The sequence below is a fragment of the Phasianus colchicus genome, chromosome 13, assembly GCF_987193195.1.
Source record: "Phasianus colchicus chromosome 13, bPhaCol1.hap1.1, whole genome shotgun sequence".
NCBI classification, from domain to species: Eukaryota; Metazoa; Chordata; class Aves; order Galliformes; family Phasianidae; genus Phasianus; species Phasianus colchicus.
This window is the reverse complement of record NC_143448.1, coordinates 6,199,724-6,225,328: the sequence shown is the minus strand read 5'-3', so window position 1 is coordinate 6,225,328 and position 25,605 is coordinate 6,199,724. Positions and strand designations below refer to the sequence as shown.

The window sequence follows — 25,605 nt, the reverse complement described above, 5'->3', positions numbered from 1 at the left end:
CGGCCATCACTACCCACCTACGGGAAAAGTAGTAAAATCAATCCCTCAATCAATCGGAGCCCTCTGTGCATATCTTTTTAATCTGCTCTTTGAGCTGTTTTATTACAACAGAAGCATTAAATATGTTTGTTTCAAATTTAACACGAATGCCTCCGAAGGACTCCGTCAATTTAGGCATAAATCACGAGACAAACGAGCTGGGTGGAAAGTCCTTATACTCGGGCAGGGTGGCTGCAAACCGAAGGCAATACCTGGATGGCCGCATTCCTCTGCCAGCAGCACCCCGCTCCGGCTGTAGGCGACTGCTGTATTTGTCCAGCCCAGCCCGCGGGGCAGAAAAGACCTACAGAAAGATGAGTACAGCACGCTGCTAAAGACTTCCATGCCTTTTCATGTGGCTGCACAGAGAACCTAAAGAGTGCTAGTAATTAGAAATACTCTCGCATCCTGAAGCCTGCCACTGTTTTCTTTTTGATAGCAGAATGTCTTAGTCCCCATGTTAGAAATAGGCTTGGTTTGTTATAACTACGTAGCATACACTTGACAAAACTCCTTGGTTTCAATACTGTTATCGATCCCAAGGCATCAAGCTAACCTTTGTGTACCTTTTCTCAGACTAATGAAAAAATCAGTGGGGATTCCAGGTAGGCTGCTTTGGCCCGAAATTTTCCCTTCTGATTTGTTACACAGCGACCATCAAAGGGCAGACAGAACAAATCTGTTAGTTCTATAAAGGATGAAAAATGAAGAATTTGATTTGATCCCACAGAGGAATTCTTTTTCTTCAAGCCACATTCCTTTACATGCCAGTTTAATTTTTTTTTTCTATCCCAGTGTGCCACAGCCACATAAATGCAGAACGTACCCTCCTGGAAATCCAGAAGTTTAGAAATGAGGTATGCGGATTTCTTCAGCCTTAGATAAAAATGTTTAAAAATCATTTTGGGCTGCAAAGATTTCTTCCAAAGGCACAATGTGGTGACTCTCAATGCAGAAACATTTCTGGGTAGAACAGTGGGGAGAAAAAAAAAAAAAAGACACAGAAGACACAGAAATATATCCATGTCAAAAGAAAAGTCATGAGAAATCCATCTGATATCAGACAATGAGATACAGCGAGCTATCAGACTGGATTTCCTGCTAACATCTTGCTTTACAAAAAGTGCATTTATGCAGCAGGAAAACTTCACAGTCACAGTTGCTCTGCACCTGGGTATATTTAAAGCAGTCCTAGTGTGAAACTTCAAATCATCATGGCCATAATTTCTTCAATTGGAGCACTATCTGAAACAGTATGGACTATGGAGGTGGGAGCCATTTAAAAGCAAATGAACGAATAGGAGTGAGGGAAGTATCTTCCAGGATATTTAAGGAAAAAAGTCCTCTCTTCAAAAAAGTTCCCTCAGGATTTACTTACCTTTGAAACAAAAATCATGCAAAAAGTTCTGCAGTTTGTCACAGTACAAATGCAAGGCCAACATTTCAGATAGCAATCGTCTAGTAGTGTACAGATGATTTTCTACAAGGTAATCATCTGATAAAGGAAGACCTGTTGTTGTTGTCACAAACAGATTTCTGCTGTCAAATTAGATTTACCGAGTGTGCATTTTTATTTACATTTTAAAGTTTCATTTTAATTTGGGGAATCTGTGGTGATTACAGGATAAATATGTCTCAGACCTCAGGGGAACTGTTTCCCGCACAGTCCCAAATTTCTCGACAGATGAAACAAGCCTGACAACTCCATTCATTTTCATGGCGTTATATTTGATTCAAATACAGTGGAAGTATTTGTAAGTACATGGATTTTGTTTGCATAATATCGAGGTGCTCTGATTAATGCATAGTGTTTACAACGTGAAAATTGTCATACTCCCTGCATCAATGCAAGGAGCTGGCTTGGCAGCCGCCGGCTGCAATAAAGTAAATGCTTGTGAATAACGTGCTGCTTTCCATGCCTGAACTAAGCAGCGTCCTCACAATCCGCCTTTTGCATCCACTTTGGGCAGTCTGTTAATAGAACTGCTATGCTATGGCAATGTGTAAAACCTCTCTGAGTGTAAATATGTTCACCCAGGCCTGCACGCATTATCTAGAGCTTATGGGGAGCCCATTTCCTCAGGGAGCAATCTGATCTCCCAGCCACATTGTTGCAGTTTTCTTTTCTTGCCATTAGTGATCATTTAATGTTCAGGTGGCAACAACAGCCATTGCCTACCTCAAAAAGTAAACCCAGGACTTTCTCATTAGTGAAATTAAATCTGCAGCTGGAAGAGGGGGGGAAGAGCCAAGAACTGAGCTGCTGGGCAGCTTGTACTGAGCCATCACAGAGAGCCACAATAAGCACTGCTCCATAAAGCCAAGATCATAGAGTTACATCTAGAGGATGGAACTCTCTCCAAAAGCTCAAGTCACTAGAAACAGAACAGCAGTCCTCAAGAAGAGATGTCAAAAGGTCCCTTCTTCACAAATCCAGAAACCAGACTTGGGTTCAGAAAATTATTTCTGTCCTTCACGTACCTTAGATGGTAAACTTGGGCTGTTGGCATGGCTGTACAAACTGTTTCTTGAATCTCACTCTGAGTTACGTATTCTGTGTTACAGTCATTCACTGAGCTTCCAGTACCATCTCAGAAGGGTTTTCACATTTATTTGCATGCAGTAATGCAGCCTTCTGAAGTCTAGCTGGCTACGCAGTCATGAAGCTAATCTGAGCTTGCTCCTGTCTGCTGGCACACAGAAGTTCTGTCCAAATAAGAATTTAAAGCTTCAGTCAGTTTTAGATCATCTTAAAAGCAATTGGTACAAAAGCATATATGCAAAGACATCTAGTTTGTACTGGTTCAGCAATTCAACCAACATTATGTCACACACATACTGCAACAGAGCAAAAAGGGGAGAGTCATGCCTGAATATGAGAAGATACAGTACATCAAATACCAGTGCTTATTCTACATCCATATGTAAAGCTGCAGGAGGGATCATTTACTCATTTCTGAGTCCATGAAAAGCCACTTGTCCTCAGAAGTTTCCAAGGCAAGCACCCAATCCTAAACACGTGACAGGTATGATCCAGCCTAGTGCAGGAAGCAGAGCACTGACAGGGCAGCACAGGCAGTGTTTCAGTCTAGAACTCGATGATCACGAAGGTCTGTTCCAACCTAGATGATTCCATGAGCACATTTCTGGCAGGGGCTGTCTGGGATGATCAGTGAAGTCATTTCCCACCACCATCTGCCACTGCCCCACACCAGGACGATGCTGTCCCCAAGCTGTCACCAGGCAATCAGTGGGTGAGCACTCCCAGTCTGCACCGCTCTAGAGCTAGCAAAAATGTTTGCATGACATACTCCGCCAGCAAGGGATGGAAATCTGCATGGGGCAACAGTGTGTGGTATGGTAAGTTCTTAAGCTGTTCCAGCTGTTTGCAAATAAAATATGCGACTAAGCCCCCAGTCTATACAAACTGATTTCTGAGAGAAGCTGTATTTGTGTGAGTGTGCCAGATCAGGCCCATTACTAACTTCAGATGAGTGTAAACAACTCTCCATAGAAAAAAAGGTCTGGAGAAGTCACCAGTGACAATTGCTAGCATGTAAATAATATACCTCTAAATAGGATGTCTCTTGTTAACATGTTCAGTTGACAGTTGCATTGCATACCTCTGCTCTCTCATATATTTTGGGGTTAGAAGTCACTTGCCCTATCTCTGAAGTTTACTTGCCCTGTCTGTTTTTGCAGTTGAATTAGCTTCCATTTTTATGCTGTATGAGAGCACAAACAAAGCTATCATATTTAAGAATAACAGTTTCAAAGGAAACAGAGCCAAATGCATTATAAACGTACTGAATTAAATGGAATTAAACAAAGGATAAATATGGCTCATTCCCTCCTTCTCCTTCAGCACTGTCCTCTATGACAGTGTACATGTAATCTCGCAGTACAATAACATTTCTGCACTCACTCTGTTCAGGCTATGCCATTCACTCTTTGTTTCACTCCTAGAAATTTCTAATAGCAAATTTCAATTTCACCCAGTGCTGCTCCCTGAGGGCTGCCAGACCCGCTGCTCCTTTGCCCCATTTGTAATGGATCACTCCAAGGTAGGACAGGACCTGACTGTGTTCAGCGATGGGAGTCACACTGAGCAGAACCAATTAGGTAAGCTCAGTGCAAAGGTAGAAAAGGAGATGGACGTGATCCTAATGGGTGAGAGATAGGCAAATTGACATGCAGGGCCAGCACTGCCACCACCAGCCACGCAGAGCAGCAGCTGCCTAGGGCTGCAAAATGTTTTGTAACACTTGCCTGCGCTCATGATGGTGCCTTGTGAGGGGCCTACATTTGATGTTTTGCCTGGAGCAACAAAATCCTGTGGCTGGTGCTGGTTGCTGCATTCAGGAAAGCCTGCAGGAATTTGCTTGCTGGTACTCATATGACTGGGAAAGAACTCCCTGTAAAACAGCTCTGGCAATTTAGAAGTAGTTCTTAAACCACCTGTTTAATTGTGTTGTTCACAGGTAATCTTGGGTTTTCAACAGGGTTACTAAAAGAAAACACAAATACTAAATAACCAGAGACAAAAGCTGTTCTGGGTAATTTGCATCCATCTTTTGTGATGGCACACAGTTATTTTTGCAATAGTTGTAAACAGGAACACACTAAAGAAAGTTCTCATGGGATTGACTCTCCTTTCAGGACTGAACCGGAGAATTTGCTTCGTGTTTCTCAGTCTGCTTTCTTACTGCCATTCTCATAAAATCAATCAAAGTGATAACTGGAATGTCTAGAAACAGCCAGAATTTAATCTGGACGAATTATACACAAGAATATCTGGCAGTGTATCTGCTTAAAGGAGCTATGTATCACTACAGAGAATGCACTGTTCTATGCTTGAAGCATCGACACATATTGCCAGGATTATACTAATTTCAGTGCTTGGAAGCATGCATGCCATAAAATCAAAAATAAACACAATTTGAAAATAATTTAAATAGCTTCACTCTATGACTAACTGTATCTAGTGTCTTACACGGTTTTCAGTAAATACTAGTCAGAAAACCTCACCTAAGCCCAGCTTTTGTTGGTCCCCAGGCTTTGGGAACATCCAGGTGACAGCCCAAGCTCTGTAGCTCAGGCACATGATCGCATTGATCTGGCTATCAGTCAAGTATTTCTACACTTATATTTCACTTTCTGACTGGTGTATGAACCCTTTCTATGCGGGATATGTACTCTTTTCTAGAGTAGGAGAGAAAGTTCCCTTTCTTGAAGGATTTTTTTTATTCCCAAATGGAAAGAGCATGGAAAGGAGTTGAGACATTGGCTCACCAAGCAGGAAAGGACACAGGAGAGATACTGCTTTCCATAGCCCACACAGAACTCCTTCCACACTTGAGACGGACCTCTGAGTGCCAACCCAGCCTCCGTGTAGGCAGGTAAGTCCTTGGTGATGGAGCTGCAGGGTGAAGGACTGGGGCCAAACTGCTTGGAGGTACCTCAGCGCTCTTGAGATCCTGTTTGCCCATGGCTCCTGCCATTTTGGGATATTCCAGAGGTGTCTTCTGTGAAGAATACAAAGGAAATTTTGTGAAGTTCCTTTCAATGCATTTTTTTTTCAAGCCACGTGGATGTTACTAGACAGGGATTTAGTCTATCCCAATATAAACAGCTGCACTTTTCAATACGTAACACAGAGTAAATGTCTCAACTGCAATGTATTTCTTGGTTCCTTGAAAATGACAAGGGAAAAGTTTTACAGTGGACTTTATTATCTGTATATTTAGTGATTTATTATATCTTTCCAAATCAAATCAATGTAATTTGGATTCTGTTGTGGAAAGACAGAAGGTACCTGACTGATACATGCTGATGAACTAACTGCCTTAGAATCTCTGGTTCTTTCCTTTCTCTTTTACTCACAAAATGGCAAAAAAAATTGGATTCTTTTTTTCCTTACAAAATTGCAGTACTGCAGGCTAAAACTTTTCCTCTTAATGTAAAAACTTTCCTTCTCAATCTAAATTCATTTTAAATTGTTATGCTTTACAAACTTCCAAATGGGATTCTAATTGTTGACAGACATTTTACATTACATGTGTCTATCACTTTGATTTAATATGCATTTTCAATGAAATTTTAAAAAGGCCTCTAAGGTGGCAATTTAACAGCAAGACATGCTGTGAATTTTAGATATAAAAAATATCTTGTCTGCAAAGCTTTTTTTGTACGTATGAAAATGGCCTTCAAGGAAAAAAAAGAAAAAAAAAAAAAAGAAGTTTGTATGGCTGAATTATCAGAAGCTAAATATCTCTGAGAATATTACCTACTGCTTTAGTCAATCACAGCCATCAAACGTAAACCAGCTTTTACATTTACGCAGCATTTCAGTAGCACACTTCAAAAACTATTAACCATGAAAGAAATAAAATTTATCTAGAAATCCTACGTCTGGTTTATTACATCTCATGACCTGATTTAATTTTCTTCTACAGAAAATGGGCATTGAAATGTCTCCAAGTAATAGGTACTTCTAGTCAAATTTGATAAGACACATTTGAAAGGAATTCCAAATGTATTCTGAAAGACGAGAGCAAAGCTAGCTTTCCTGTGTCCCTAAGAGTGGAAACCAGACCTGGGACAGCATAGAAACTAGAGGGGACCTGTTCTGTATCAAGTCTATTTTTGAAAATCATCAGAATTGTAGTTCATGTATAGGCTACGTATAGACTATAGACATCAACAGCTCAGAGGGAGAAGCCCTACAACTTCTACTTCAGATTTGTAAAACAAAATATTAGCAACTTTAAAATAGTTGCATTTTCTTCAAAACTTGAAAACAAATGTCTTGGCTTTGGCTTGTTTGATATAAATAGCTTTAGATCATCTTGTTTTAGTGGTCCTGCATGGTGTCCCAAAACTTGCACTTGATGGCAAGAATAAACATCAATTAAACTTCAAAGGCTGCCAAAGACTCTAGTTATTTTGATTTAGGGAAATAATTTAAATTAATCCCTATGTTTGTGTAGAAAATATGTAATGTAATCCATTTATCTGTCCCCAACTTGAAGTCACTTACTATTGGGAAAAAAATCTGCTTTACTAATGTTTCCTGTCTTGAAAGAAAAACAGGAAAAAAACCCATTTCATATCCTTTTAAAGAATCCTGGCATAGTGACATTGGGAAACAAATATTATAATACACAACTGTGTGCTTATATCTCTGCATAACTGCTATTAAAAGTAACACACAAAACCGAGTTCTCCAGTGGGAGCAGTAAACCCAGATTTTATATAGATACATATACATCCAGATTTTATACACACACATACATATAGATATATATTAGCAAAAAAGCCAACTACTTCCTTGAATGGCTTCCTGCCTTAGCACCCCAACTCAGCTGAATGCTGTTGTGGTCCAGAAAACTCGCTGTCAGCCTCGTAACACTTTTCTCTTTATGCTGAGCCCCTCTCAAAACTAAGCAGAAATTTTAATAGGATGAAGAGCTTTGATTTTTACTTCAAAATTAATCCACTTCTCAGCTGAAGGAGGTATGTGGAGCACACTGACAGAGGCACTGAGGAAAAAAATGAAAGGAGTCAGAACCTCAACTATTGTAAATCACCTTAATGCCACTGAAGCCAATAGGACTACGTCAATTTAGACTAGCTGAGGTTGTGGCCTAATATTTGTGCTGAAATGTTGAGGCTATAGCAATATCCCTGAGCTGCATAAATATTTGTTGAAAGCTGCCTGTTAGTGTGCCTGGGGTGGGTTGCTTGTCAGCAAGCAGTTTGGACTCTTGTCTTTTACCTTTCTCAAGGAAACCCATGCTTGAGGATAGGACTTTAGCCTGAGCAAAGAGTACAGATCTGATCCTTCTGACTTTGTACAGTGATTACACTGCATACAGTGAAACAGTAAGTTTCATCTGCACTTTTGAAGCTGTACCAGTCTGACTGTCCTACACTGATTCATATAAAGTACTGCACATGAATGACCAGTAGTGTTTACAAAATGAATTAGTTTGACTCCAACTCTCTAGCCAGAAAGTAATCAAAATGAAGAGCCAGGCTATTTCTGAAATTCCAGCTTCCTCACTAGAAACTGCATGCTCTGTCTTACTAATCAGCATATTAGTGTAAAATGTACGTGTTCTGTACAGGAGGACAATTAATAACAGCAGTGACTCTGAGCTGTGTGCACATTAACCATTCCACCCCCACACTGCTCTTGTGTGGTGGGCAAATCCAGTTGCAGCATATGGTATGGAGAAAAACTACAAAATGTCTACCAGTAAGTGATTAATCCACAAATTGTGTAGCTGTTGTTTTGTGTTTGTTTGGTTTTTTTTTTTTCCCCATATAATAAGTTCCTGGTAACATTTAATTTCACTTCTTTCAAAGCCTATACATCTATTCATGGACATACACTCAGGAGTCTTCCTATGCAAATATTTTTACTATGCTTATTCATAATTGGTAATTGGCCCTTCTTCATAAAATCTTGAAAGCTCTGGTTTATTTTCTCATCATCCATCTTCGTTTAAGAATTCGGCAACATCAGAACTACCTTCAGAATTATCCTATAAAACCCATCAGCTTTTGTTAGATCTAACATAAAAATGATTATGAAATAATGTTATTTAACCATTTGCTTTAGGATTATCTGAAACTCAAAAGGGTTCAGTGAACTTTCTCTCAGAAAAGCAGCCTCCTAATCTGAAAAGCACCACTTCATATAAAGCCGGAGATGCCTCAGAGCCAGATTGTTTGCTCCTGTAAATGGTTAGAGCTCCACAGAGGGAGAATATGAAATAAAGCTCTGTTGATTTTCCAGCAGAGCATCTGAACCACTTCCCCCGCCCCAGTCAGTTAGAGCAAAATTAAAAGAAAAATAAACCTGGATTTGCATGTGAGCTCTTCATTTGGTGTAGATTAGCACATCTCCACTGGATATCTGACCTAAGTAGAATTATAACGGACTTACCAACAAGAAGAGCTGGGCCAGGGTATTTTAAAGGTGATTTCATATGTGTGAGTGGAAACCTGATTCCTCCCTCTTATTCAGACTGAAAACAAGAAATGTACAACAGAGCTATAGATCAGTTGTGAAATTGATTTATTTTTTTCTTTTCTTCATGAAAGGAGGCTAAAGAGGCTCAGTTTTTTCAAAATTACCAACCTCTGGTGCAGTGGTGGTGCAGCCAAACACCTCCCCATCAACATCAGCACTGCATCCAGCCTGTCAGCTTTTATTTCCAGGCTAAACATGAGGAGTAGTGAAAATGAATAACTCCATCTGAACAAAACAGTGTGGCAGGATACTTTTAACATTATCTAAATACGAGATGTTAATAAATAGTTAAATTCAGATGCAGCTTTTCTTATTAGTTTAAACATAAGTCAATATTTTTGCATTTTGTCGTCTCAGGGTTTCTACAGGAGCACAGAGAATTTCATCAATGATCTTTCCACGCTCTATAGCTTTATGCCTTTGTACTATTATCCATCTGTATGCTTATCTACTGTGTATCTATCAGCTGTATGAAAATAACTATCAGTCACTTCACCCCAGAGCAAGTATCAATAGGGAGAATGACAGTGGCTAGTTTGCACACTTGAAATGGTTTATTTGTTGCAATCCTGCACAAGATGTTTATCAGTAAGCACCAGACAGCCATGCAGAAGAAGGAGCCTTAATTCTGTCTGAGACAGCCTCTTATTGCTATTGATAGTTAGCATCAGTGTCCAGTCTGAGAAATGGAAGTGCTGCAGGCAACTTCAGTCAAGACACCCTATTGATTTACTGCTTCCTTTGCCTCCCTGAAGCTAGAGAAGAAAAATAAAATGGGGAGGAAAAGCTTGCTGTACAAGGGGCAATGCAGTGCTCTATGGCTTACCATCATTCAAAAGGGGTGTGTACATGCATGGATATTCCTGATATTCAATGCCTCAGACAACTGTAAATCACACACACTGATGTGATAAATATAAATGTCAATGTGTTGGAAATGTCCTTTATATAAGAGGTGTCACTAGAACTACATTTTTAGCATGAAACATTTTTTGCTGCTTTTTATTTTTCACTGACTTATTGTGCTTCCGTTATATCCTGTCTAACACAATCAATCTAAAGCATAATATCTGAGAGTCCTATTCATAAATAATACATATTTGGGTCATTTTCATTTGTATTCTACAATGAAGATTTACAAGCCAGAAACAAAACAAGAAACAATGTGTGGAATGCTCTTATTCAGTAGATAAGAATATATTACTGTGATCAATTAATCTGCTTTCCTCCACATTAGGTGGACATCTTTATGGTACATCCATAAGGGTTTATAACTTAGAAGAGACAGAACCAGCTCTGAGGCTCTAACATAAAATGCCTGTACTCAGAGAAGAGAAACTTTTCCAAAGTTTTTTTTTCCAATGGGAAATGTGTTAATTTTGGCAAACTCAATCATAGCAATACCCCATCTATCAACATACTGTGTCGCTTTGCCCTATATACTTGTCATGCTAAATGAAACAAAAAATTGACTCCATTACACCGCAGGTAAAAGTCAAAATAATAATTCCAGGGATTTTTCTAGTGCTGTTCATCCAAGCATATTTACATTCCACTTACAAACCATGTAAATTCATTTTACAGCAGGGCAAACTGACACATAGAAAAGTCCCAGCTTTCTGGTTTTGGTTTGTTTGTTGTGGGTTGTTTTTTTTTTTTTTTTTTTTTTTTTTGTTTGTTTGTTTGTTTTGTTTCGTTTTGTTTTTGGCCAAAAGCTAGCACACTAAAATGTGTTAAAAAAAAAAAAAACAATCAACAAAACAGAAAAACAAAACAAAAAAAACTCTGTATGAATATAAATCACAAGATCAAAGCACAACAAGAAAGATGAAAGGAAAACTCACATAAGCATGGTGGTATACCAATATTTCATGTAAGAAGATAGTCAGCTGTGTAGTTGCCAGTAGAGCTGGTATGCTGATGATGGGCCATGTCAGAGGAGCAGCAGCAAAAGCCCAAAGATTTATAAAATTCTGCCTGTAAAGAAAAAAAAAAAAGTCAATGTTACTTTAGGAAGGAAAGTCAGAACATGTAAGAATATTCTGGGCAACAAACTGGAGAGGAAAAGCCTGGAGCAAGGACAAAGTAGTCCACTGGGGCAGCTCCCCTCTTTGCCCCAAGCACTGAGAGATGCAGGCTGTGCTGTCCTCAGTGCTTTGGACTGTGGGTTACTGTATTCCTTTTTCAGCCCTGGAAATTTACTACAAGTGTATCTCAGATAAAAAAGTGAAATGAGTTTTGCAACTATGACAAAAAAGCAATTTTACATTTCATAGGCCTTTTAAACCCCCTTTCAATAGAAAATAAAAATAACAGTAAGGGGGAAAAGAAAAAAAAAAAAAGGTTACATTTCAATTCCCCTTTTTATAGTTTGATGGTGCAGATGTTCCTGGGTCAGAGGTGAATATGTCTTCAGGTGTCAAAAGATGCAATAACCAAAGTCAAAAGTGGTCCAATCCCCAGAACTGTAACCGTGTGCCAGAATCTCCCCACCTTGGAAGCTTGCTGGCAGCAATGTGCTCCAGGTGCGTTGTGCTGAACAGACCTGGTAGTCGTTTTAATATTTTCCATGCTCATGTAAATAGACTTGATGTGTGTTCATCAAATGTGGGAAAATCCCACAGAATTTTGTACCATCTGCTGATAGGTAAAAGGCCTGCTTTGCTGACAATTTAGTGCAACATCAGAAAATAGAATAAAAGCAAGCAAGCAGTGGGGTTTGTTCTGCTATGTTTTTATAAATCTGAGGCTTAAGGTCATATCAAAAACCTAACAAAGTTCAAAGGTTCATTCTGTTTCAACAGCACAGTCCTTTTCAGATATATGAATATTACCTGAGCCTCATGCCGCTCTTAAATCTGCACCACGTGGCTACCACCTGGCAGCCTTGTGAAACCCCGAGCACACACAGGAGTAAATGACTTCAGCAGGACACGGGAGGGTGCAAGGACCACATTTGGGCAGTTGGATACCTGCACTGATGCCCCGGACCAGAAGCCTCAGTGAAATACCAGCTGACAGCATTTCAACACTTCTGGTTGGCTGAAGTGAGAAACCCAAGCTGAAGCAAAACCTAAGAGGGTCACTGAGAAAAAACATCACCTTATTTAACACCTAGCACCAAGTTTGGGTTGTTTTTTGTTTGTTTGTTTGTTTTGTTATTTTCTTTTTGTATGTTTGTCTATTACAGCTGTTTAATGCAATTAAGATGACGGATGCCACTCAGAGTGTCCATCTTAATTGTTTTTGTCTGTTCAAATAAGACTGTTGTACAAAAGGCAGTTCCGTCTGACATCTTAGAAGCAGCTATGAAGTTAAAAGAAAGGCTCTGGTCATGCTTTTCAGCATTGGTTGATAGACACCAACCAGTTTTATAAGATGAATTTAAGACCTCTCCTGTCCTTATATTCCATGAGGAACAAGAACTTACACTTCCATACAGATAACTGATAACCAGATCCAGGAAATAACACCATCAGAAAATAATGTCACAGACTTTTTCAAAAGAATATTTTCCTTATGTTGCAGCAGGGCATGAGATCTTGTCTTGGGTGAGAGAAGAGTTAAAAAAAGCTGGCAGAGGAGGAAAACATCAGAAGAAAACAAACTGACAAAGCTAATCAAATCCAGACATATGTAATCTAAAATCTCAAAGGGGATTCAAGGTAAGCTAAAAGGACACTATAGGATCAAATGCTGCTAAAGCATCCAATACAACCCGATGAGAAGACAGAACAAAATCTCTGTAGAGACATGCACCAGATGCTCGGCAGGATGGGCCAGTGTATATCCACTGAGACAGACTCTACTACTTTACACTGGCTTAACCCTGCCCCTAATGGACTAGAAAAGGTATTTTAACCTTGCCACCACCATTGTACTGGGTTATAAAAGCTGAGAAAAAGATTTTGATTGTGCCTATGGTTAGTTAATTGGGAAAACAACCAACTTCTTACCCCATTTGCCAAAAGAGACAACTTTTATATGTTTCAGTCAGAAAAGTGTAACTCCTCCAGTGGTGTAGCTGAGAAATTTACTCTGAAAATCAGGAATCTTATTTCCAAGGTCAATCTGAGGTTTCCTGGGTTCAAACTAAAATATTTTGTGGGGCCAAAGAAATATTTACTGGGTTCTAGGGAGCAGAGAATGGATGTGTAGTTTGAACATATTTCAAGTCAGCCTGGGAGGTCTCTTTGTTTTCATATCTGTCTCCTCAAGCAACCTTTTTTTTCTCCCCTGAAAAATCGGAAGTTAAGACAATGATGACATTTTTTTTTGCCTGTACATTTCAACACACTTCCTGCATTGAATCAGGGAACCTTAATTATTGGCACTTTTTTCCAGAACGTATTTCTTTCCAGCACATCATATGAAATGATAGAGTCAAATTCTGCCCAAGGGCTGCCATTCTTTCTGTGCTAAACTAGAAGGACTTTTTGTATTAGGCAATGTTTTGTTTTATATGACCTTTGACAGTAGAAGTGTTGGAAGAATGACATTATATGTTGTAGGGATAGTGCTTTGTGGAGGTTGATAGGCAGTTGTAAATTAAGTGGCAACATATTACAAATGAGTTCCAGAATGAGTAGGCGATTGGAAGATGTGCCACTGCATGCTGGAGATTAACATCCAAACAGAGAAACTATCACCTAGCCCAGCAATTGCAGTAAAAGGTTAAAAGAAATATTCAATATTATCAATCATATTAAAAAAAGGAAAGAACTTCTTACAGCTGCCAAAGTAGCTCGGGGGAATTAATGTGTTTGTGTCAAAAAGACTGAGAACAAGTGAAATAGGACTACGCTGATTGCCAGAATCTTACTTGCCTGGAGAGATAACATTGGACATCCAGTTTAACTAGGCAGGTGCCAAGAATCCTCTTATGAATGCTATGGAGCTGTTTTCAAACACGACAACGGCCAATGACTTCCATCCTCCAGTCTCTGTGGTTTCTGAGTTGCTCATTAAAGCAGGGAAGCCTCCAGTGAGGTGTGATGACCTGAAAATAGACAGGAGCTAAAGAATCAATGTTTTAAGTAAAACAGCAATTATAAAAAGATCTACAGCTCTTTCCATGTAATCAGGTAAATTACCAGGAGTAGCATAAAGCACCTAAATTGGAGAAAGAGTGGAGAAAGGGGGAGTTGGGGGGAAAAGAAGGTCCCTTGGGTGATATCTGATAGGATGCTTACTCTGTGTAGAGGTCAAGAGGTTAAGTGAAAATGAGATGAAGGAATGATCAGATATAGTCAGATCAGAGACAGTTAAATAAGGGAACGTGCTAACCTAAGATAAATGTGAGGAAGTACGCCTGTGTGAGGGCATTGGTGTAGCTGCTCTTCAGCAGCACAGGAATCAGACAGAAAGGATTCCTGGCTTCCAATCCACACCAGTCCCAGCAGAAGTTCTTCCTAGTAAAGAAGTAGAAGGGAGTTTAAGACTCTTCTTTGCTGCTCCAAAGGATACTAAAGTGCTTCTAATCACATCTACACGTTTTTCAGGTCTTTTTCTGTTGCTGATGGGGTGTAAATCAACCTTAGTGAAGAGAAAGAAAATGAGGCCTGTGCCATCTGTGGTTTGGACAATGAGAAAGATGCTGTTTAAACAAGATGAAAACAGAAACATTGAAAAGTACGTGAAAACTGCAAACTTTGTTGGCTAGCTAAGGTTTTCATGGGTCACATGGCTCTCGTTACAATGGGTTACCATAACAACAAACAGCATTTGGTTGAAAGAGGTGCATAATGTAGCAAATAAATGCTTGGGACACAGTCTGTATAAAACTTCATCAAATATTCTCGTAAATCTCTGTTCTCAGCCTACTCAACAGAAATGGCCTGTAATGACAGTCAACAGCAGAAAGCTCAGGAAACATTCATACTGAGCAAGTCTGGAAATGACCACAAGAATTCTGTTCAAAAATCTTTGGTAGCTTACAGCCTCCAAATGCTTTTAAGAATAGCCTTACATGTGTAAACTCTGAGATGAATGTTCAGTTTTTTCAGACAAATAATTTAGAGGTTAGTACCTTTTGTGTTTCCACAGAAGCCTGATTAACATAAGCAATTGGACCTGGCAATTAGCAGTTGGAGCTTTAACTTGTCTATTACATGTTAATATCTGGGGAATGCCCAAAGTGGTTTTCTGAAAATAAACAAAGAAACAAACAAATTTTGGTGTTCCCAATAATTATAGTCTTACAATTCTCTAGGGGAGAAATCGTGTTTTTCACAAAGAGTTTGATTAGTCTCAGAATTCATTAAATCTAACAGAGTTCCCTATCTTTAAGACTAACACACATCCCACATATATTTATGTCAACCCTCAAGCTACGGTGAAAGAAGCGTGAGTCTATAAATGAGGAGTTTCAAATGAAAGAGGTAGTTGAAGCATTTTGACCCTATTCAATCAAGGTCAGTTTTCCTCTGAATTATACCTGTTTCCTTGTCTAGCATTTTAGATACCTTCCAAGAGTCTAGTGACAGAGTTTATAAGTGGCATTCAACAATAAAGAAGAAAGAAAGCTGCTCACAAAACTCCTTTCCCCATGTGATAAAAAGCAGCGCTCCAAAGGAAGAGACAAAAGAATGTGTAGGTCCCAGTTGTACGTGCCTATGGGAAAGGCATGGTGAAAAGAGGCCAGCAGCTCCAGGAAAGAGGGACAGGAGGAGAGAGCACAAATCAGCTTTATGAGCCAGCAAATGATGGATGGCTAAATGCCAATTAAATGCAATACATACAATTGAGTTTGCATTGTAGAGATTATTAAAGGTTATTTTACTCTTAATTTTTTGTGGTAGGTGTTCTTACTCCCTCCTCACAGAAACCCTTGATTTTAACTTGCTAGATACTTCGATGCACTTGTCATACCCAAAAGGTGATTTCAGCTCTTGGATGCCAAAAACCTTTCTGCTGATCAAAACACAGCTGTAAGGGCTTGCCTGATCTATTAATGGCTGCCACAACTCTGGGCTATGTCTGTCTATACCTGTGAAAATAGATATAATTAATATAACAGATATCATATGTATATGCAAATCCAGATGGTAAAAATGACTTAGAGTAAGATAAGGTTTTCATTTGCCAAATCAAATCTGTGATTCTGTGATATGTGAATCACTTAAACAGACGCAATCTGCTACTGGAGTGCTGCCTCTGCAGTGACATTAGCACAGCCTTGATCTATTTTACTTTATATTAAGCTTGTTTTTTAATGAAAGATCTTAAAACTCAATTTTAAAAACCTACTTTAATTAGCTTTTTTTCCAAGCTATCACCTCTCTGTGGCCTTTAAAAAGCTCTTTCCATTATTTCCCACAAGTTGCTTGGACATATGATGACAGATCATGGGACCACATAAATTGCTACTCAGTGTACAAGGATCCTAGGTTTTAAAACAGTGAATGAGCAAATTTATATCCATTTTATATAAAATACTTTCTGTGTAAGACAAGAAACAGAATATTTTCTTATAGATAACCTTTTTACCCATTACAGAAGTACATCAGCTTTACTAACAAATAACAGAAAGAGGAAATATCTTCAGTCTGTTTTGTGATATTAATATATTCTGCATTACAATTTTATCTTCTTTACTTTTACATTTATTTCACCTTTAATGAGTCCAAATGCCTAGCCAAGAGCTCTTGACTTTAAGGATATACTGAACATCAGTATATTAACTGTCACATTCAAGCTAACAGGCTTAACTTAGATGCTTAAAGTTACACATCTGTTAGAGATCTTTGTCAAACAAGACCCAAACCCCTTGATTTAAAAAAATTGACAGAAATGGAAATTTTCACTTTAGTGACATCAGAAAGATGATAATGCTGCTTCATCACTATCATGCAAACATTGAGATTATGGTTTTGCTCTCAACATTTTCAGTTGTGATAAGTCCTTTCACTTGTAATAAAATATACTGAACAAAAAGTAGCTTAAAAGAGATTTTGAAGTTTTTTTTTGCAATAATTGGTCCATTTTGAATCCCTTGTTTTATTTCTTTTCATACTGTGAGGGCAAAGAATTATTGTAGCTTTCATCAAGAGCTCAAGAAGAACATTTTGGAAGACCAAGATTAAGTGCATGCAGATGGGTGTAACATTAATTTTTCTTTAGGATAAAACTAACTGTAAGCAAAGTAACACAAAAAAAAGGGTGGTGGATTTTTTTTTTGTTTTGTTTTATTTTTTTTCCATAACCTTGGGTAATTCCAAGGTTCCTCTTAGGAATCTAGATTGAACAATAGTTTATTTCACTGCTTATGATATTTCTGACTTCTAGACACTTTTCTTGTGAAACTGGGAGACTGTGTATGTTTGCTTTCTTGTTTGCATGTATGAGGAAGGGAGAGAAAAAAAAAGTAAATTCTTTTAAGAGTGAATGCCACAGGAGATAATTCCATCTGCCTGCCTGATGTAGCATTCTCAACTACATTTCTCAGTTTCTCTTGATTAATAATGCAGCTCTTCTCAGTTATATGCACAGTTTAAGTGCCAAACAGATGCCACACAAATAACGATTACAAACAATTGCTGTGAGGGAGTGAACAAATAATGTCAGTTAGTTGATGTGATGAAGTTTACATGACAATAATCCTCAGTTTTATAAAGTTGTTCATTTTTAAGCCTCTCTGCTATCTTTTTAAGGTAACAATGTCACTTGACCACCTCACTAAAGATCTCAATTGTAATAGAGCAGATATACTTTTGGGTACTTATGAATTAATTACATTGCTTATTTCCTGAGGAAATCCGAAAAGAATTGTCAGCTACACTTTTAAAGTACACTTTAAAACTACACAATTTAAAACTACTTCTTAAAGTACCTGTAAAAGTTTAGTGATAGGACAGGGAATAAACTTAGGGACACTGAAACAAAAAAGGGTAGACTTAGATTACATACAAGGGAGAAATTCTTTACTCATAGGGTGGTGAGGCATTGGAACAGGCTGCCCAGGGAAGCTGTAGATGCCTCACCCCTGGAGGCATTCAAGGCCAGGTTGGATGGGACTTTGGGAAAAATGGCCTTGCAAAAAAAAAAAAAAAGTCACTGCCTATGGCACAGGGTTGAAATGGAAGAGCTTTTAAGGTCACTTCCAATCCAAACCATTCTATGATTCTATGAATCAAAGTGTTGTTGTGCACATGTACTTTGTTACATATTGTCAAACCAAACTCTGGTTCAGGAACAGTACTTTGGCCTGTTGTTAACTCCAGGCTTATCAAACCACTGTCTCATCAAATGACATGATTAAATAAAGCTCAATTAATGTTCAGGATAGAAATGCTCGACTGACCTGAGAGTTAAACTGAGGCATGCTCTTGTTTCATTACATATGACAGAGCTACTTGATGAAGGAATATGTAGGTGAAAATAGGTCTGCATGACACTAAAATATTTGGTGTCAGAATAGCACTTCTGAACTTGAATATCTACTAACTCAATTCTTAATGCTTCAACATTAATTTGTTCTTCTCAGGACTGTCATGGATATTACTGCAATACTGAACAGTAGAAAACTGTTATGAGTTGATAAAAAATTACGTGTTTAAAATCTTAATCATATTACAACAGTGACACTGACAGCTTTGAAGAACTCTTGTGCTTCTTTCTCTTTCCTTGCAAGATCAACAGGTTAGCCAACTAACCACTGGTTTTGCATTTTGTCTGTGATTTTGTCCCCTTTGCACCACATCTTGATTGTAGAGAGAAAGAAAATTCATGAATCATAAAGCAGATCATCAGAAAATCTTATAGTTTCACAGAAGCAAAATCCACAGGTCCATAGAAATAAACATCAGCTCTCAACAAACTTATGACAATACACGTTTACTTGCACAATAGTCTATCAGAATTGGCAGTTGCTCTTTATCCAGTCTAGAATAAAATTCAGTATAAAATCTTGGTTTACCCCCCTACTTACTGCTGTGCTTTCCATTCTGCCAGCTAGGCTGTGAAAATGAAAACCCCTTGCCTGCAGACAGGGAGAAGAAGAAGCTGGAGGCAGGAATGATCCAGAAGTCTTTTTCCAGACCTCATGAGCAGTGCTTCCACTGTCAGATCTTCAGTGAGAGAGATCAGTGCTTTGTTAAATTACAGACATAAAACAGGAAAAGGACTTGGGAAGTCACAAGTCAAAAGGATGAGAACTGCTTTTGTAAAACTTTTCAGTGGGTCACCAAACACAACTACCAAGTGATCAGAGTTCTTTATAGGATACTAGCTGACCATTTAATATGCACATGCATTTAATATTTCTTGTAACCCTTGAATTATATTCTCAAAGCACACCCTTATCAGCTATTAGCACACTGGTCAGAGTTGGAGGTCTGGCTGTAAAAAAAGTGCTTTCACAGTGTTGTAAGGTTGTTACTCCTGCCTGATGTTTCTCTAACGGGCAGTTTGGTGCCACTGCTAAAGCTTACAACTTTCTCATTTTCTTGCATAGTGTCTTTGCTAATTTTTAAGCAATAATTGTATCACTGCTGATGTCAGTCACTATCATCAGGAAAACAGAGGAGGAGTGTAAACAGACTTAAAATGCCCAGATGAAATAACAGCAATGCAAGCGCTCTGATCAGTCTTTGGAAGAAGGCTACAGTAGTACAGAAATGAAGAGGGTGTTACAGCTCCCTGCAATTTGGTGGCTCAGTGGAGTTACACAATATCTATGCTGTTTTGGAGTACTAAAAAATGAATCAGATTGGTAATTTGTGGTGAAATAGCGAGCATTAGGTCAGAGAACAGAATCCTCTTTGCACTTCGGAAAGTCAAAAACGTCCCCAGTTGTTACATACAGTACAAAATACTGTTTTGTATTGTTTTAAGATTTTGTTTTGTTTTGTTTTCAGACTCAAATTTCAAAATATTGGACAAGTACTGAAATCTGCTTGTAAAAATCCCCAAGTCACAAGCCAGCCAGATAAAAATCTGTTCACTGCAAAAAGGGAAGGGGGCAGGGTGGGGAAAGAAAAGTTTGTTGATAAGTTTGCTACACTATTAAAACACTTAACCACAGCCTGGAGCTCAAGCTGACATTTATCTTAAGTTCCTATTTATTATAATATATGAAAAGTATTCAGCAAAATTACATCTTGTTTTTGAAGGTTATGCAGTCCAGTATTTAAGGTGTAAGGTTTGACCATTTATTTAGGAATGCAGAAATGTGAGCAGATTGAACAAGTACTTGTCCAAAGAGAAAATAAAAGCAGTTTGAAACAATGCTCAGTCCCATTTAAAGTTTCTTGAGGAAATGATCATATTCCAGCTAAGCAAAAGAAAACGGCCTCCAGAGAAATCACAAAGACAATTAGCAAGACAAATCCAGGACTGCTTTGTCTTGTCTAAATCTATATAAAGAAAAATGGTCTGCAACTCACTCCGAAAGTGATGGGAACCCATGCTTCAAACACATGTCTTGAAACAATGTCGGAAATCTTGTTCCTCTTTTGGCTGCGGTTACAGATGCTTTCTCCAGACAGCGGGCTCACTAGTTTCAATTGTCTGGAGTACTCAAAAATACATTTTCCCCGGAAGATCTGCATATATAATAAACATTAACTAAATCAAATGACTTTCATTTCAGGATAAATACTTTCAAGAAGTCAGTTAGAGACACTTATAGTAAATTGCTATTAATTGGTTTTTCCAATCTACTTAGGTTGTACTAATGAACACAATCACTTCTAACATATTTATACGTTGAATAAACCCTGCTTTTCCCTGTAAGCATGCAGAGGGTCCAAGATAAAATGTTCTGCTGCAAGAACACATGGGAACCGCTTTGGGACAAGTAAAGGATCCTACTGGTTTTCTGTGTCTCTGAACTCTGTTAATTCAGAAGGAACCAGGAGAACCTCTCTGCTCTCACTGCTGGATAGCTGCCCTGAGTGGGGCCAATTTCGTAGCTTTTTCGCCACAGAATATGTAAGTTACATAACACAGAAACTCTCAGCTCTGCAAAGCCAATGAAACCACATTTTCCTATAACTGCTACTTCCCCCTTTTGCACTTTACTCACTTGTAAGGGCTTGCTGTAAATTCAATGATAGTATCTCTACAGATGGGAACTTTTTCTTTTGCATGTGAACATTACCCAACACCGAAACGTCTCCAGCCCTGGTGGTACATCTCAGGGCATTATTAGGACAGCAGTCATGCTCATACTGCTCAGCTCCTCTGTGGTAAGCCCAGATATGGAGCTAAAGTAAGAATTAGAATTCTGTCTGCACCATAGCCTGAAAACAATCACGCTAACTTCAGCAGTTTGAAGTCGGTTACTGGAAAAGCCCTAGATACAGCAAAGCAAAGCTCCTGGTTATTTCCTTCATTAAGTTCTAAACAGAACTGAAATATAACCCAGTTGTCTCTAGAAAATTTCTGCTCTCTTCAGCATTATTTTTCATAACAACTCTGGGTGTGCCTAAAGAAGCACAGCAGCAGGCTATAGGACCAAGGTCTATCTGAGAAACCTGCATGCATCACAGAAAGCACATGATTCCACAACTCATTAAGTCTAATTTATGGCATATGTAATTAGGCACCTTTGAATTGAACCCAGGTCTCTAGAGATAATAACACTTAGAACTTATATAGGGCTTTTCATCTTCAAAGTGCTTTACAAACATTAACTAATTAACAACATAATAAGACATGAAAGGCCAATGTACTTACCCCTAGTGCTGCATAGCCTCTGTATAATTCAGATTTTAATGATTTTAAATGCAAGATGCAATCTGGGTGTGCTGGGAGGATTTACTTGTTGTCCTCTTCCCAATCAGAAAACATGACTTCCATACCAAATATCTGAATATGCAGTGATATCTGAATATCTGCTATTTATTGCTGAATCAGAAGATGCAGCTCCAAAAATTGAAGGAAGATAAGGAAATGAGCACCTCAGAGCAGTTTGTGAGGGTGTTTGAATTTCCTGGGCTTTGGAGATACAGTACGGGGACCTAAAGCAGGAATATATTCCCTGAGAAGTTACTGCACAAGATTTCTGGTATCACCAAACTCCATGTCCTTCCCAGGGTAAATCTAGAAATAGTTACACAAAGACTGTAGGGACTGGCTGTCTAGGGACTATTTGGCCTTTTTTTTTTTTTTTTAATCCTATGTCAGTGATCATTTTCATAAGCTCAGGATGTTGACCATTGCCTGTGTATGTGCTTTGTTTAAACATCATCCATCCAAGAGCTAAAAAGACAGTGCATATCATGGCAGAATTTCCTGTCTCTCTCCAGACCATGTCTGCCTCTGTCCCCTTGGGGATTCTACTGTGAACAAAAATTGAGAATTTGAGGATCAGTGGAAAAATATACCAAGCACGTGAGATAGAACTGTATATGTGTCCCTCCCGAACCCTGCACATACGAATCCTCAGAAACAAACCCAAATTCTTCTGCAGTGGTGACACAGGTGGAGTGGAAAGAGAAATTAAAGAAAATGAGACATCCAAAGGACCAGCAAACAATTTGTATATGGAAACAGCAGGCTTTTGCTTTTCCCCACAGACAAGCAGTCCAGAACAGACCCTGAAAGGTAACAGTCTCACAATAGTAATGCCTACAAGAGAAACTACCATAAACATAGGGTCTAATTAAAAGCATTACAATTTTTAAATGCAAATGTAGAATAGAACTGTCAAAATGTTTTATCCCTGAAGTGTGAATGCTAACCTTCCCATACTTATTATATAGCACTACATTTTAATTTGCCTGGAGCACAGCTGAATAAAGCAAGCATCACAAACACAATCAAATGGATATCTGAAAGTACTGCTCTTCACAATAGCTGTGTGTCTGAGCAGGGCTTCAAATGTTGATCAATTGATTACCAAAATCAAAGAATGCATTTCCCAAATGAGCTTCTGCAAAAGCACTCAATGGCACCAGGGAAAAAAGAGAGCATAAAGCTGCACAGAACAGCAGTGTTCTCTAAAATATTTACAAATGCAACTTTTTACTGCTTTCCTGTTTATAGCTTAGATGTGCACAGATCTAGAGTGAGGAATAAAACACTTCTGATAAATCAATGCCTTGATTCAGTTTAAGTGTGGCAAATTCAGGTAAACAAAGAAAAAAGTAAAAATGACCTAAAGGCATACATTAAATCTTATGGTAAATCACAGTCTCTCTGTTCAAATGACTTTTGAACCTTTAATAAAACTATGGTAAAATATATAATACATTCTCTAATGGCAAACCACATGTGAATACTCTTATTTCATAAGGGACAGTTCCCTATTTGTTTTCCTTAGAAATAAGACAGAACTATTTGTGCTTATCTGTCCCTTTGGAATTTTCTCTGCTCCCAGCTTGATCAGTAAGAGGGCTACTAGATAGTCCTAGTAAGGATGAATAAAGGTGAGGCACTTGGCTCGTTTCTGAGCTTATTTCAAACAGTTACTATTCGCTCAGCAGAGGCCTCTGTTGAGCTAACTACAATTCACGAGAGCACTCATGGGTATTCTCTAGCTCCTCCCAACACTGGCACAGCTGTTTTCTGGACTGACTAAACACCAGCTGTAACTATCAGTGTCCCATCCGTCTTCCACCTCTAGTGAGCTGGTTCCTGCTGCTGTCCTATGTATTTTTATTGTTTTATTTTTGATAAACGTCAGTGAACTACTGAGCATAACTGCCCACCAAATACATATGGTTTGCATTTAGCAAATTTAGCCTGAAAAAATAGAATGAAAAATAGGAAAACTAATTTTCGAGCTGAAACGAACCTGCTATTTTCAGGAATTTCCATATATTTTATCCTTCGTTCTGGATGCAGTTGCTCTCTTGTACCACTTCCTGCAGTAGCCTAATCTGCATGTTGTTCTGTGTCATTCTCACTGTGAAAAAAGCCATGCTGGGCTGCAGATTGGGTCATATGCTCCTCTGGAGAGCAAAATCCAGAGCTGTTTACACACAAGTATGCTCTCAGCAGCCTTACCTTTCATCATTCACCTCAATGAGAAGCATTTGTCTGAAGAACATGATGGGATTTTCACTCCACTGTGTTAATGCTGTCCTACTCTGGGAATTTTGAGAAAATTCCTTCAGGATCAAACCCATTTTGTTGACTAAAATGAAAAATTTGCTTAGAAAAAATATAGCAATTAAAAAGTTTCTACCTTCAAAGCATTCTGGCATTTGATTTTGTGGTTCTGACTCCATTTGGATGCAGACTTTATAGTGCTTTCCATAAGCCACTGCTTCATTAAAGAGGGAAAGAAAAACCAAGCAAAACAATCCCACACTAGAATTAATTCTTGAGAGTATCACACTGCCCAGAGAATTCTTCTGTTTCTGACACAAATACCTTTCTGCAGCATGCCTCCGTGCTGAAATCCTCCTATGTGAGCAGAGAGTACTCCAGGATTTATTACAACTCGAGAGAAGAAATATTTAGCCTTATGACAAGTAAGCAGCTGACTCTCCACCTGTGCCTTTCATTTCCACTTTGGAAACACTGCATTACTGGAGGATGCTGACATGAGAAAAAAAAAAAAAAAGAGAAAAAAACAGAAGTGGTAACTGGTTGGTATTGACAGGGGAGCCAGAAACACAGGAGACAACAGCTTACAGGGTAGGGGTGTTTTCATTCTTATATTTTTGCAGATAATTTCAGCTGAGCTGCACTGCTTTCAATTTCATTGAAACAAGATTTATTCCCTCCTGCATTACGGCAAGGCAATCTTACTGCAATCACACAGCACAGGAAGCTTCCCACTGTTTTGTATTTCCATGCCAAGGGAGATGTCACAATGTCTGTCCCTTGCTGGTATTTGCTGGTTTTTATCCCAATGCTTACCAGGAACACCCATTCCTTCAGCAGTGGCTGGGTGGGATAAGGAACTTTCTATTCTGTGCTGTCCTCCCTGAAGCACTTCACAAGAGAATGAGGGTGGTAGGGCCAGGAACATTTTTCTTCCTGTGCCATCATTCCCATACTGTGTAGAGACCTTCCTCTCCTTTTGATCCTGTGCTACTGTATTTTATCAATCTTCTGTATCTCAGTTTCTAAGAGAATCACAGCTCACTTAGTATTTGGAGGCACCAGAATTTCTGCCCCTGGAACATTTTAGGTCTGCTAATCAAACAGTGATCCACAAGAATCTCGCAACAGGTGGTTATGGTATTGTTCATCTCACTTCAATTATGAAAAACTGAGGCACAGGGACATTGCCTGGACTTTAAACTCAGTATTCCTGTTCAACTTTTCAGTGTTTATTCATTTTCCAATGCTTTGCTTTTTGCTATAAAGTATTTGCATAACAAGTAGAACAAAGGCATCAAACAAGTCACTGAAAACAATTAAATGAAAGTCTCGGTATAGAAAATTGCATTTCTTCTCCAAGATGATCATCTTTCAGTACAATGAGGCAAGATGAGGTTCCTCCTGTGCTAGCAGATAGCTGTAACTGCATGCTTAGTGAAGTGCTAATATTGATCATACAAGATGGAACAGGTTACACAGGCAATTGGTCAGGCAAAGCAGTGATGGCAGCACATGGGATATTATGG

The 25,605-nt window shown here is 38.7% G+C and overlaps 1 protein-coding gene and 1 long non-coding RNA gene across 4 annotated transcripts in view; both read right to left on the bottom strand.

Annotated features, from left to right (window-relative positions):
- Positions 1-15,223, bottom strand: part of SALL1 (spalt like transcription factor 1) — a 33,803-nt gene extending 18,580 nt beyond the window's left edge. Inside the window, exons 1-8 of one of the 3 annotated variants that reach the window (XM_090149915.1) lie at positions 15,108-15,223; positions 14,366-14,490; positions 13,902-14,078; positions 10,924-11,052; positions 8,993-9,074; positions 5,406-5,564; positions 2,521-2,745; positions 252-343 (exon numbers count right to left, since the gene is read on the bottom strand). The gene's annotated coding sequence lies outside the window, so the exon portion shown is untranslated. Of the gene's footprint in view, positions 1-251; positions 344-2,520; positions 2,746-2,940; positions 3,349-5,331; positions 5,565-8,992; positions 9,075-10,923; positions 11,053-13,901; positions 14,079-14,365; positions 14,491-15,107 lie in introns of those variants that run through there. The other 2 variants (XM_090149914.1, XM_090149916.1) reach the window with 2 other exon arrangements.
- Positions 15,224-15,927: 704 nt separating this feature from the next.
- LOC116243891 (uncharacterized) overlaps positions 15,928-25,605 on the bottom strand; it is a 284,812-nt gene continuing 275,134 nt past the window's right edge. Inside the window, exons 8-10 of the long non-coding RNA XR_016470888.1 lie at positions 20,464-24,568; positions 19,008-19,146; positions 15,928-16,067 (exon numbers count right to left, since the gene is read on the bottom strand). This is a non-coding gene — a long non-coding RNA (uncharacterized LOC116243891). The remainder of the gene's footprint in view (positions 16,068-19,007; positions 19,147-20,463; positions 24,569-25,605) is intronic.